The sequence below is a fragment of the Phyllostomus hastatus genome, unplaced genomic scaffold (assembly GCF_019186645.2).
Source record: "Phyllostomus hastatus isolate PE091 unplaced genomic scaffold, TTU_PhHast_1.1 phas_contig_40, whole genome shotgun sequence".
NCBI lineage: Eukaryota > Metazoa > Chordata > Mammalia > Chiroptera > Phyllostomidae > Phyllostomus > Phyllostomus hastatus.
The window spans coordinates 81,806,886-81,820,731 of NW_025333872.1; the positions used below are offsets into that span (position 1 = coordinate 81,806,886).

General features: G+C 36.0%; 1 long non-coding RNA gene across 2 annotated transcripts in view; it reads right to left on the bottom strand.

The window, feature by feature from the left end:
- Positions 1-2,209: 2,209 nt before the first annotated feature.
- LOC123822000 overlaps positions 2,210-13,846 on the bottom strand; it is a 75,659-nt gene continuing 64,022 nt past the window's right edge. For both annotated transcript variants that reach the window (XR_006786194.1, XR_006786195.1), the window contains 3 exons: positions 3,635-3,780; positions 3,361-3,533; positions 2,210-2,505 (listed from right to left, as the gene is read on the bottom strand). This is a non-coding gene — a long non-coding RNA (uncharacterized LOC123822000). The remainder of the gene's footprint in view (positions 2,506-3,360; positions 3,534-3,634; positions 3,781-13,846) is intronic.

Genomic DNA, 13,846 nt, shown 5'->3' on the forward strand with positions numbered 1-13,846 from the left:
CATATTATTGACTTTCTACTTAATGTGAAATAGAATCTCATTGTGACTTTAATTCACATTTCTTTGCATATTATGATTTTAGTTTTGTAATGTTTTAGGCATTTATATATCTTTGATGAAATTATATACTAAAATATTTTCCCATTTTAATTGGCTTATTTGTCTTCTGATTACTGAGTTTTAATAACCCTTTATATACTGTGAATAAAAATTCTTCTCCTGGCTGACATAGCTCAGTGAATTGAGCACGGGCTGTGAACCAAAGTGTCGCAGGTTTGATTCCCAGTCAGGGTACATGCCTGGGTTGCAGGCCATGATCCCCAGCAACTGCACATTGATATTTTTCTCTCTATCTCCCTTCCTTCCCTCCCTAAAAATAAATAAATAAAATCTTTTTAAAAAATTCTTTGTAATAGAATTTGCCCATAATTTTTCCCATTCCATGGCTTGTATTTTCTTTTTTTTTTTAAGATTTTATTCATTTATTTTTAGACAGAGGAGAAGAGAGTGAGAAAGAGGGAGAGAAACATCAATGTGTGGTTGCCTCTCATGCACCACCTACTGGGGACCTGGCCAGCCACCCAGGCATGTGCCCTGACTGGGGATCAAACCAGTGACCCTTTGATTCACAGGTTGGCACTCAATCCACTGAGCCCCACCAGCCATGGCTTGTCTTTTCATTTCATTTCAATGTTTCTTCAAGAACAAATATTTTTAATTTTGGTGAAATCTAAGATATCATTATTCTTTATGGATTTTTTTATTTGGTGCTGCAAATAATAAATCTTGACTAACACAAGGTCACAAATTTTCTCTGATATTATTCTAAAACTTCCTTAGTTTTACTCTTATGTATAAGTCTATAATCCATCTTCAGTTAATTTTTATTGTTTAATAAATTAGAGGTCCAAATTCCTCCTTTTGCAATTTGTTACCAAATTGTTCTAATATTTCTTGGAAAGACTTCTTTTCCCAATGAAATGTCTTAATATCGCTGTTGAAAATCAATTGACTGTAAATGCAAAGGTTTGATATCTAGACTTTTAATTACGTTTCATTAACCTATAGCTATCTTAATTACTATAGCTTTATAATGAGTTTTGAAATAGAAAAGTAAATGTTGCCTAACTGTTGGATTTAAGAGATGTTTATGCTGTTCAGGTTCATTTGCATCTCCAAACCTTTATGAAATTAGAGATTGTGGTGTATCTATGAACACATTTTGAAGAAAATTGGTTATTTTGCTACTCACAGAGTAATTGTACCCATTCATTTATGGTTCCTGGTGAATTTCTAAGACCTGAATTCATAGACATATTGAGCCTCAATTGTGTGGGTCAGGTTCATTCCAGAAACTGAACTCCACTTAACATCTGCTTCTTTCTAGAAAAGAATATTGCTCCTTATCATACAGAATTCTTTGATTTCTTGATTTTCTCTGAGTTTATTCATGATCTTCTTAAGGAATAGATAATCTCCTTTATACATCCAATGCAGACAGCATAATACTGCTGAGCCTGCCAACTGGTATTTCAAGCTTCCACCAAAATATAAGAGCAATGTTAACCTTTAGAAATTTCTGATAACACAACTAAACCTTGTGGTATGCACCTAGGCATCCAGCTTAACATCATGAAATCATAATTTGTACAAGCTGCTTGTTTTCGTTTTTTAGCTAGGGCATAGTAGTGAACATCTTTTCTTGCATCAGCTGTGGGAATAAATAAGGATTTTAACCATATCTTTTCTCAAACTCTGTAATTTGAAAGTATCATTCCCAAACTGAAGGCTGAGGCAGAGCGGAGGGGCAGCCAAGGAGCCTGCTCTGTGTGCTACATCTGGCTCCTTCCACCATCGTGGTATAGTGCCTTAGCTCCCGCCACTGGAAGATGTTCGGTAAAATATAAGAAATTATACCATGTTTGTATATTGATGAGGATAATGCATAAAATACCACCAACATGGATAATATAAAAGAGTGAAGAAAATTGCTGGAGGTATATATCCTTGATTAGGTAAGAAAAGAGATTTCATATAGAGAGAGGAAGAAAGTTTAGATGGAAGAACAATGGTACATCAGTGGATATATAATGGAAGGTAGGTAAATTTATGTATGAGAGCAGGTACTCATGGTGGGTGGAATTTTTCAAGATCATTGTTAGGGTGGTTGGTGATGTGGGCTGTGAAAGAATTCACAAGGAGAAGAAAATGCAGAGACTAAACATTTTTATTTTTACTCTCCCAAGGTAGGGAAAGGGCTGGGTGCAGAGAAATGCACATCTGTGAGGGATAGGGCTTTGGGCTTTTACCCAGTAATGGTGTGGTTGTAGGACAGGATGTTTCAGTTGGGCTGCAAATAGTCTCGATGTTATCTTTGGGTGCAGGGTCCCATCCACTCATGGTCTGGTATGTCCTGTTTCGTAAGTTCCCGGAGCCTCTGTGCCTTCAGGGCACTTCCAGTAATTTTCTAGTCCTGAGGATAAAGGCTCCAGTAATTTTCTAGTCCTGGGGACAAAACAATTAAGGTCAGTCATGCTTTATGAGGTGCAGCCAGCTCTGGGAACCAGGGTCTGAGAAGGTGGCTTTTGTCCTTTTAATTATTACTTGAGTATTCCAATTTTCTCACTGAGTTAGGAGCTCCCTTATTAGCTGAGTGAAAGGATTGGAAATGAAAGATAAGAGATGTGAAATAGTCATCTCAATGAGAGAATAGATGGATGAGGAAATATAGCACAATGGCCAAGATTCATTAGCAACTCACCTGGGATTCCTAGTCATTAATTTAATGTGAGACCACTCAGCATGGCTGTGTGTAAGTCTGTGTGTGTGTATTCCAGGCAAACCCATCAGAATGGGTATGGAGAAGTTGGAAAGTTAGATTAAACAGAGTTTGAATCAGCCAAATAAGAATACAAACAGGAAAATAAGGTAATATGATGTGTACTGATATAGAAGAGCCACAAAGACAAACATTTAAGATTTTAAAACCCACAGTTGTGCAGTATAATCTAATTTGTGTGGATACAAAATGAATGTTAAAACCGAAATCATGGCTTTAGACTGCTGAGATGATGCCAGAGTTTGCTATTGTTTTGGTAAATCCAAGGTGGTACTTCCCCTATCCCCACCTAGCTCTGAGTCAAATCAAATTACCACCACACCCTGAGAGCAGAGGTTTTCCAGAGATCTACAAGTACAGGAAAATATTTACTATGCCATGTGCATGAAGCTTTTAACACAGTTGTGAAAGATGTTCACTAACTCCTTCTAATGCAATGCTACCAGGTTGTAGCTACTAGGAAGCTGAACTGGGGAGAGAGGGCTTGTTGGAACAGCCTGGAGTTGGGACTTCCCAGATACCATGGTATTAATGAGGTTCAGTAGTTTCACTTGGACAGAGGATGTTTCAGTTCATTCTGTGGCATTGGTGAATTGCCAGCGTTCTGACGTGGTTGATTTTAGTTGTGTTCTTCAAATTTTCTTTTTTTAGAGGGAGAGGAAGTTCACCAGGTTCACCAGTTCATTCTGCCATTCTAGAAATTGATCGGGAGATGATTGAATTTTTAATAAAAGAGTATGGTCATAGATACAGTAATAGACTTAGAAAATTTTAACCCAGTGTGCTACTACTTACCTAAGTGCTCTGGAGTTAAGTTTCTCAAACACATTAGAAGTTTATCTCTGCAAGTTCATTTCCAATACTCAGAAACCAAGATATCATCTCTGCTTCTAGCATCATGTTATTATTTTAAATTATTATTTAAAATGGTAATGAGTTTCCTGGAAGTTGAAAGGATTTTTATTACTTTTTCTTTTCTTCATTTGGTAACTATTTAAGAGGAATATATTTAAGCAATTAGTATTTTTACTATGTCATGGCCTCTCTAGTTTTTCATCTATCTCATTTCCAGTTTCCCCACAAGAGATCATCTGTTTATACATTCAGTAAGTGAAATGTCTCCTGCCTTCATATAATTTGTATGTTCCATACAGAAAAGAATGAATCAACTGATCATTTAAAATTAGTTCTTATAGAATCAAACATTGGAATGGAAATAAAAAAGATTATTCCTTTTACCTTCTTCTTTGGAGAACAAAAGAATGTAGACAGGTAGGGACCCCCTTTATCTGAAAGGTTTCTGGAACAGATAATTCTATTATCTTGTAAAAGAAGAGAACAAAAAATATTTGGGGAAATAAAGTGATTTTTTAAAATTTTATTTCCCTACTACAAAATATTTGCCAATTTTATTTAAAACTTGACATTTGGGTCAGGATCAAGATTTTCTTCCAAAAAACTGAGCAAATTATTTTTAAAAGCACAAGTTATCAATCTGCTTTAGATCCAAAAAGACCTTTACTGGATAGTCAAGTTTTTAACAATTATATATAGATGGAATAATGAAGATGTTATTTCAATTATCCATCTCTTTTGAAGTGGTTCTTGCATAGAAAAGGAAAGGAAGAATGCAGATATTTACTAACTATTGAACTTCTTTTCTGGGGAATGTCAGAAAAGGTTACATCCATCACATTTCCTACTAAAAGTTGTTTTCCTAAACATCCAAATGTTTAAATGAGCTGAAGAAGGTATAATCAGGGGAGAAATGTTCTCACAAGTAATATTTATGTATTTTTTGGTAATATATTCATAATATAAGAATACGTCCCTCTGAGTATGTTGGCATAATAATTTGGTTAATGAGGTTTAAGCAGCCTTATTCTCCTCTATACTTTATCTGTAATAACAAACAGAGCTGACTACTATACTTGTAGAAACCAGACCCCCACCACTGAAGGAAAAAAAAAATGAAAATGATGTTCTCCTATCAATCTTAAGCTCCTTTCTACAATGGAGCAAAACCCTAGAATTTGCAAAATAAGCTCTCTTTTCTCTTTGAAGGAATTGAGGTTATTGGCACAAATAAATAAATGAAATAATAAAATTCACAAATTTAAAACATGTTTGATGATACAGAGGCTTTTTCTTAATCTAAAAAAAAAAAAAAAAACCAAAGGAGACACCAGTAAGCATAGGTGTGAAGAGAAGACGTAAGCTCTGTTCTGTATCATAATGAGCAATACTGATAATGATAATGAACAATAATAATCTTGCATAATTAAAACTTTATGCCCATTGATTATCAACTTCCTCCATTTTCCCCTCCCCCTCAGGCCCTTCTACTCTCTGATTCCCTGAGTTCAACTATTTCAGATATAACACACAAATAGTGCAATGATGCAACATTTGAGCGCCTCTGAATGGCTTATTTTGCTTATCATGGTGTCTTCAAGAGTCTTCCACATTGTCCCATATTGCAGAGTTTCTTTGCTTTTTTTAAGGCAGACTGATAATCCTTCATATATATACCACATTTCCTTTGTTCCTTTATCCATCCATGAAAATGTAGGTTATTTCCACATGTTGGCTTTTATGAATAGTGTATCAATAAACATAGGAGTTCTAAAATGTCTTCAGGATCCTGACTTCAATTCTTTTAGAATCAATGAATGAATTGGTATTTTTACTTTTATTTGTTGTTTCTTTTGTGTGTGTGAAACCTCCACACCATTTTTCATAGCATCTGTACTATTTTGTATTCTCAGCAGCAGCATACAAAGATTCTAACATCTCCACATCTTTGTCAATACTTGTTTTCATTCATTTTTTGATAATAGGCATCATGGCAGATATAAGGTGATATCACATTTTTATTTTCATTTGCATTTCCCTGATGATTAATGATATGGACTACCATACATGTGCATTCCACTGACCTTCAAAGGGGGTAAAAAATACACAGTGGTGAAAGGATAGTCTCTTCAACAAATGATACTAGGGAAACTGGATATCCACAAGCAAAAAATAAAATTGGACCCATACCTTACACCATATACGTAAACATCTTATAGTGGACTAAATACATAAACATAAGACCGTGGACTGTAAAACCCTTAGAAAAAAATATACAGGAAAAGCTTGACGTTGGTCTTGGTGACGATTTCATGGATACAATACTCAAAGCACATCAAGGCAACAAAAGCAAAAACAGACAAGTGGGACTACATCAAACTAAATGACTTCTGTGCAGAAAAGGAAACAACCCAGCAGAGTGAAGGACAACTTGTGGAATGGGAAAAATATTTGCAAACCATATATTACACAGGGTTTAATTTCCAAAATATATAAGAAACTCTATGACTCAACAGCAAAAAGACTAATAACCTAAAAATAATGGGCTAAAGACTTGAATAGACATTGCTTCAAAGAAGATATCCAAATGACCATCAAGTTTTAAATGTAAGTAAATTTGATTTTTTTAAATTTATATTTAAACTTAAATTTAAATGTTTTAAATTTAAGTAAACAGACTGGTGGCTAAACAAGAATCGGTGTGGATAATGTAATGCTCTGTGTGGAGACCCAATTTCAGTCATTGGGGTGGACACACAGATATGCTAAACATGTATTCTTCAAAGACAGGCAGACTGCCACAGTTTCTGGGAGTACAGTCAGCAGCTGCCTATTAGCCTCTTGAAGGACTGTCTTAGCTTTACAGAGATACCCATAGTCATGACCCTCTGAAGCCATCCCACCTCCAATGAGTAATTCAGGTGAAGGTTTAAAGGCCCAGTGATTTAGAATTAACATGGACCAACTCTAAGGGCCATTTTCGTCCTCTACTCCCACTGAAGTGGACAGATCCTTTCAGACCACGTTACAGAAAAAATTTTCTCTCTCATGATCCTTCCGCTTCCTCCTCCATTCTGAAAGTATTAATCATAATATCATCCCTCAAAAGCATCCTGGATGTTAAAATCTGTCTCAGTTCTGCTGTCTATAGAAGTCAAATTATGAAAGTGACTGATTGGAGGAACCCCAGAAAGCAGATGCTAAAATGTCATTGTAGAGCTGAATTGCCTGTCACCAGGCTAGCAATGAGGACCCAATCATGGTAGTAGGGAGAACACATATACCCCTAGTATAAGGTAATGGCACAATTGTTAAAATTCTACTGGTGAACTAGAGTCATGTAGTGGTAGAAGAGAATATACTAGCTCATGAGATTAATCTGATATTTGAAAGATAGGGAGAAATAGACATAATAAAAGTGACAGAAATGAATGGCTTTCTAAGATCTAGTAAAAATCTAGATAAGATAAAATGCTGCAAGAAATTGTGGGTTGTCAGTAGAAAGTAGTACATTCTCCTTGCTTGAAGCTAATAGGTTTCTCCACCTCAAGTCAACATAGGAGTCCCTTCTGTCTTGGTCACTTGGCTTATAACTAGGGTTGAATAACAACAAAACTCAGACAGAGATGTGCTGGGCCTGAGAAGAAATAGGAATACACCTCAAAGCAGTTGCTAGACTAAATGAATATTCCAGTAGTAGTTGAGGAAGAATATATGCCACTCACTTCTAAAAGACTTTGATGAAGCAGGCCACTACTTACATTTGAAATCATTTCCTTGAGGTTCAAGATTTACCATCTGGAAAGGACCCCCCAACATGGTGTGATCTCATCATTAGCACGACTGGTCAATGTGAAAGAAAATGATGACTTCTGGTCAATGAGGTCATAATGCTGGAACTGCTATGTCAGATAGTAGAAGAGGGGATGGAACCTGCAGAGGATTTCTTACACAAGAGGGTTACACTAAATCTGGAACATCCAGCAGATGTTTCACGTGCAGGCCTAATGACTGGTATCATATCATGTACTGAGATCATATGAAATGCACTGGTGAGATGTGCCCTCACCCCTGTGAATTTTGGAGGTGGTTCCCTTCCATGGGACAGCACTGTTGGTAGAAGACGCTGCTACAGGCCTTGCTTCACTGATTGCCATGGGGATAGTAGACTCATAAACCAAGAAGATGAAGTGGTAACACTTAACTGTCAGAATCTAGACGGGAGCAAAGTTGACCCAGGGGGACTGACCCACAGATATTTATGAAAATTGTTGCTTCACTTTGTTTCATCCTGCCTGGCACCTTGTTTCTACCCTGTGGCAGTGCGGAGCTCTCTTAACTGTTAAGGAGTAGTTGAATTTCTACAGTCCTAAAATTACATTCGGCCCTTTGAAGGCAACCACAAGGCTGATGTGGCCCCCAGTGAAAATGAGTTTGATGCCCCTGCCCTAGTCGGAAGCAAAGCTGAAGCACCTACCAAGGGGGACTGACTCACAAATATTTATGAAAATGGTTGATAGTACTCAGGATCAATGTGGGTAGATAAGTTCAGCAGTCAACAAACCTACTACACAAAATGTTCCGATAGGTTAGAAAAAATGGTGTAATGGTCTGGAGGTCACAATGGCAGTTGCCTCAGTAAAATGTCAGGATTCCTTGCCCTGTCTCCAGGCCTAACCCAGTTTCTAAACAGGGAACCCATTAATTGCATGAAAAGTCAGCTCTCCAGATGGAAAGACTATCCATCCTAACATGTACACACAGTAATGATAACTCCGGTCCTTTTGCAAACACATTTATGATCATTCATTCAGATAACTGTATCCTGTATAAGGAAAAGGGAAATACTGAACGTTTTAAAGACTGTTGGATACAGAGTCCAAGCTGAAACTGATACTCAGGAACATCGAGCATCTTTATGTTCCTTATCAGCTTGGAGGCATTTGTTTGTGGTCCCAGCAGCAAACAGAGTCCTAGTTAAGGTCCTGTGGCGAAGGCACATTCATTGTATTCACAGAGTCAAACAATTGTGTTTTCCCTGGTCCTAGAATTTACAATGAGGAAAAACATACTTGGTAGTTGCTAACGTTCTCACGCTGTCTTTCAAACCTGTGAGGTAAGAACTATTAAAATGTGTTGGCAAGTTAAAGTCTCTGAAAGTGTCCCCCATACCCAAGTGAGTAAATCAATAACAGTATATCCAATGTCACGGGCAGAAGCTGCAGTCTTCAGAAAGCTGTAAACACACAGGTCAAGTACCTGCCTGGAGCAAAGACTGTACAATGTTGGACACAGTCCTCCAGGACACAGTATATAACTTTAATCAAAGTTATTTATTGTCCTGGCTGGTGTGGCTCAGTTGGTTGGGTGTCATCCAAACCAAAAAATGGCCTGTTTGATTTCCTGGGCAGGGCACATGCCTGGGTGGCAGGTTCTCACCTTGGGTGGGGCATAGGAGAGGCAACCAAATCATATTTCTCTCTCTCATCAATGTTTCTCTCCTTCTCTCTTTTCCTCCTTTCCCCTCTCTAAAGATAAATACTTTTAAAAAATGATTTATGTGTTTTCTTTTTCCTCATAGGAAGAATATATAGATATGAAAACTAAGAGCTGGAGGAGTGAGTGTCCTAGTGCCATCTCTTCCAATAGCTTCTTATGAAATATTTCCTCTCATTCTCCAAAATGTTATGTTTTGCATGATTAGTGCTCCTGGTTCTCAGGAGGGGAATATTTCCACTAGGAAATACTGAAAGGCCCCATTCCATTTTATACTTTATAGCCTAGGCACATTGGATTTCCTATGCTTTGCATTAATAGTTTGGATTAACATGCAAGTTGAGGAATAACCATGGTGGCAGTGGAGACTGATTCTGATGATCAGGAGAATGCAGGGGCACTACCACACAATAGGGGCAGACAGAGTTGGGTTTGGTACACAGATGATGTCCAATTGTGATGAAAACATTTTACCGACCAGGGCTTACTGACCATGGATAACAATATGTTTCACAAGACCTTGAGAGCTCACAAGCTTTCAAGATTGGTAGAAGCATTAGCTGAGGAAGAAGGGACTCTAGAATGGATACTGTAGAAGAGAAATAAGAAGTATTCATTATTGTACCAAGATTGGCTATAACAAGAAGGGCTGTGAAATATCCAAGTCACATTTTTTTGTGTGTGTCCCTGCAGGAAATGCTCTCCAACAAGTGCATGTGAAAATCTGAATCTGTGAGGTGTGAGGATGTACATACTATGGTAGACACACATGCACCATCCCTTCCCATACGCACCCATGGCCCCACTTTGTTGGGAGGGCTGCAATATAACCTTATCCTTCTGTTCAGTTATGTTCCTCCCTTCCTTTCTGCAAGATACAATGCCTACTCCTTAATAATCATCCTCATCATTGCACTTTGTCTCAGACTCTGCTTCTTGGAGAACCCAACCTGTGACTGTTATTTTTAAGTAATCCTTTTTAAAAGTAATATCAATAATATCTACTGTGTGGTTGACAAGAGAACAGGCTTGACAGGTAAACCACTGAGGTAATGCCAGTCTAAACTTCAGTAGCTATTAGGGAAATACAAATCAAAACTCTAATGAGATACTTGCTCACACCTGTAACAATGGCTATTACCAACAAGACAAGTAATAACAGATACTGGAGAGGTTGTGGAGAAAAAGGAACCCTCATTCACTGCAAGTGGAAATACAAATTGGCACGGTCACTACAAAAAACTGTATGGAGTCTTCTCAAAAAATTAAGAATTGTGTTACCATATGATCCAGTAACCCCTTTTCTGGGTGTCTACCCTCATAATTTGAAAACATTTATTTGCTAAGACATATACCCTCCCCCTATGTTCATTGCAGCTGTATTCACAGTGGCCAAGACATGGAAACAACCTGTGTGTCCTTGGATGACTGGATAAAAAAACAGGGTCCATATGGACTATGGCATACAACTCAGCTGGAAGAAAAGATGAAATACTGCCATTTGCCTCAACATGGATTGCCTCAACATGAATATTATGTTAAGTAAAATAAGTCAAACAGAAAAAGTTAAGAATCATATGACTATACTCATATATGGGATATAAAACTGAAAACAATGAATGAACAAACAAGAAAAACAAACAAACTCATAGACACACAAAAAAACCAGTATGGTGGTCACCAGAGGGAAGAGGGGTGTAGGGGGAGTAGCCTGTAAGGGATTCAAATATATGGTGATGGAAGGTTTGACTTTGGGCAGTAGGTACACAATGCAATATGCAGATGATTTAGTATGTACTTCAGTATAGAATTATACACTTGAAACCTACATAATCTTATTAACTATTGCCACCTGAAAAAAATTAATTAAAAATAAAATAAAATACAAACTAAATCTGCTAGAAAGTTCAGTTAGCATTCCAGGACACATGAATATTTTTGTTCACTGAATAGTTTGCATGCCTACCACATGCCAGGGACGGGTGCAGAGCACACAGCAGTTAAGATGACAGATAAGGTATTTGCCCTTGCTTAGACAAGAGTCGAGTGGAATATGTAGAAATTAAACATTAACCACATAAATAACTGTAAGTGTGGTAAGAGGGAAAAGTATAGAATATTTCTCTATCAGTTCAACAAGAGTTCAGGTTAGATTCCTGAAAGAGTAACATCATTAATAAGAATAATGAGAAGGAAAAAAGTAACCAAAGGGCAGAGTCAACAAATATTGTCACATTGATATGTTTGATAAAAACAACAATAACAGAAACAACCAACAACAAACCTATGATATTACCAAAGAAGAAACTGGTCTTTTAAATAATGCCTTCCATCTGTTCCCTCCATAAAATAAAGCTTAGCTCAAGAGAAATCTAAGACTACAATTCAGTTTATTTCTGAAAACTTACTCTGGCAATGCTGATTTGTCATGCTGCACACATAACACCAAACCTTCTTCTGTAATAGTTACTTTTGGACCCCATTTACTCACTTCTTCTAGCAGCACTTTTTCATGCACATTTTCTGGCACTATTCTTTATGATTTTGTGTTCAATCATTGATTACCCACATCAAGGCAATACTCTTATATGCCAGTGAAAGCATCACCCACATTACTTACGGGGCTTTGCATGGACTATGTCAGGAAAGAGAAAGGAAAATTTACTGGAGAAAATAAAATGCTCTATTGAAATCTGTTGAAACAAAACATTTATATATAAAAGCCTTACTTTCACCGACAACATAAAAAATACAGTTATATATGAAAAAGGGGTATGAAAGTAAGAAGATTGAAACACACAAGAGTGTTTTTCCAAACTTGGTTGATTGGTTTTTGTATTATTTAATGAAAAAGAGGATATTGATTTTTAGTAAGATTTTTATGACCACTCACTGAGTTTCCCTTGTGAAAATAACAGTTAAATCTTAAAAAATAATTAGCAAAAGTTAGGCTAAAATATTTTCTTTTTAAAAAAAATATTAAAAAATTCAATACTATTCTTATGTGGAACAAAATAGAACATTTTATTTTAAATTTTTCAGTTTGGAGAAAAATTCAAAATACCAAAGTAAGGTTTTTGTACTCTGAGTTATATAATATCAACATTTCTAACAAATCAAAATTTCATTTGTTTGAATGTCTCTTGGGTACCATTTTAAAATACTTATAATATTCCAAGAATATGAGTGTTTTACTGTAAAAGACATTCAAAGGACTCGATGTATTCTAGGGAAAGCTTAAAATTTTCAATTGGCACTCTTGACAATATAATGACTCTTGTTTTTTTTTCCACTGTCTCTGGCAACATAATTATCATACTAGCATATTTAGTCCAAGTCTCTTGTCAAAACTAGCCCTATAAAATGCCTACTGGAAATTCTTAATCTATTTGCATTCTGTCCAGCCCAATTTGTCATATTTTTCCCCAGCAACTGATTTAAATGCTGTAGCCAATTGTAATAAACTGTTCCCTTTCTTTGAAGACTGCTGTAAGCTATTTTAATTTACAACATCCATCCTTGAAAACTACGCAATGGGTTTTGGATCCTGCTTTTATTTTAATGGGACTCTATATTTCTGCTTCTCATTTTTGTGTTTTATGTCTAGATTTCTTTAGATTCAAAATGAATTATCCCTTCAATTTCAAAGACCAGTTTATTTTTTAAAAATTCTGAGGTTAAGGGAAAATAAAGGCTTATATACAAAAATTATTTGGAAAAATACACAAATTATCCCTTTATGCATTTTATAATAATTATAAATGATTGTCATTATGATATCAGTACCTATATATGCTTTAGCAAGAAATTTATGGAAAAGACTCCAGGCAACAACAGCTTATTAGCTTTGGCTGGTGTAGCTCAGTGGATTGAGCTCTGGCCTGCAAACCAAAGGGTTGTTGGTTTGATTCCCAGTCAGGGCACAAGCCAGGGTTGCAGGCCAGGTCCCCAGTAAGGGGTGCACGAGAGGCAACCACACACTGATATTTCTCTCCTTCTCTTTCTCCATGCTTTCCTCTTTGTTTAAAAATATAAATAAATAAAGTATTTTTTAAAAAGAAGAGCTTGTTTTATTATTTACAAATTATATAAAATTGAGTAATTTATGTGAAAAGCTAAGCAATTTAATTTAGTAGTTGCATCTTATAGTTTTTATGAGGTAAAACTAATAGAATAAAAACAATTTTCAAAGGAACAGCTGTTCATAAAATCCAATTATAAATATTTATTTGCTTTCCTGAAAAAACTGAAGGATGTCTTCACATTTAAGAAAAATTCAGTATGGTGTAACAGAATCTCATTTGGAAAATAAAATCCAATAACCTTATTCAAGACCAGATTTTTCACAATAAAAATATGTGGAAAGGGCAGAAACAACAGCTAATAACCAAAGGTACTTAGAGTTTATTTTACTAAGGTAAGGATTTCATGAAATTATATTATAAAATCATAAACTCTAATATATAATAGTATTAACCTCATCAGTAATATTGTGGATATCAGAAATTTACAATAGGAAATTGTATGAAATTGAAGGACAAATTAAGCCAAAATTAAATGTAAAAGTTCTCCTGTGAAAATCTTTGGAAGGAATGTGAATTTTACTGTTGGATGGGTTTCTAACCTCTTCTGTTTTTTATCTCATCCCTCAAAGCA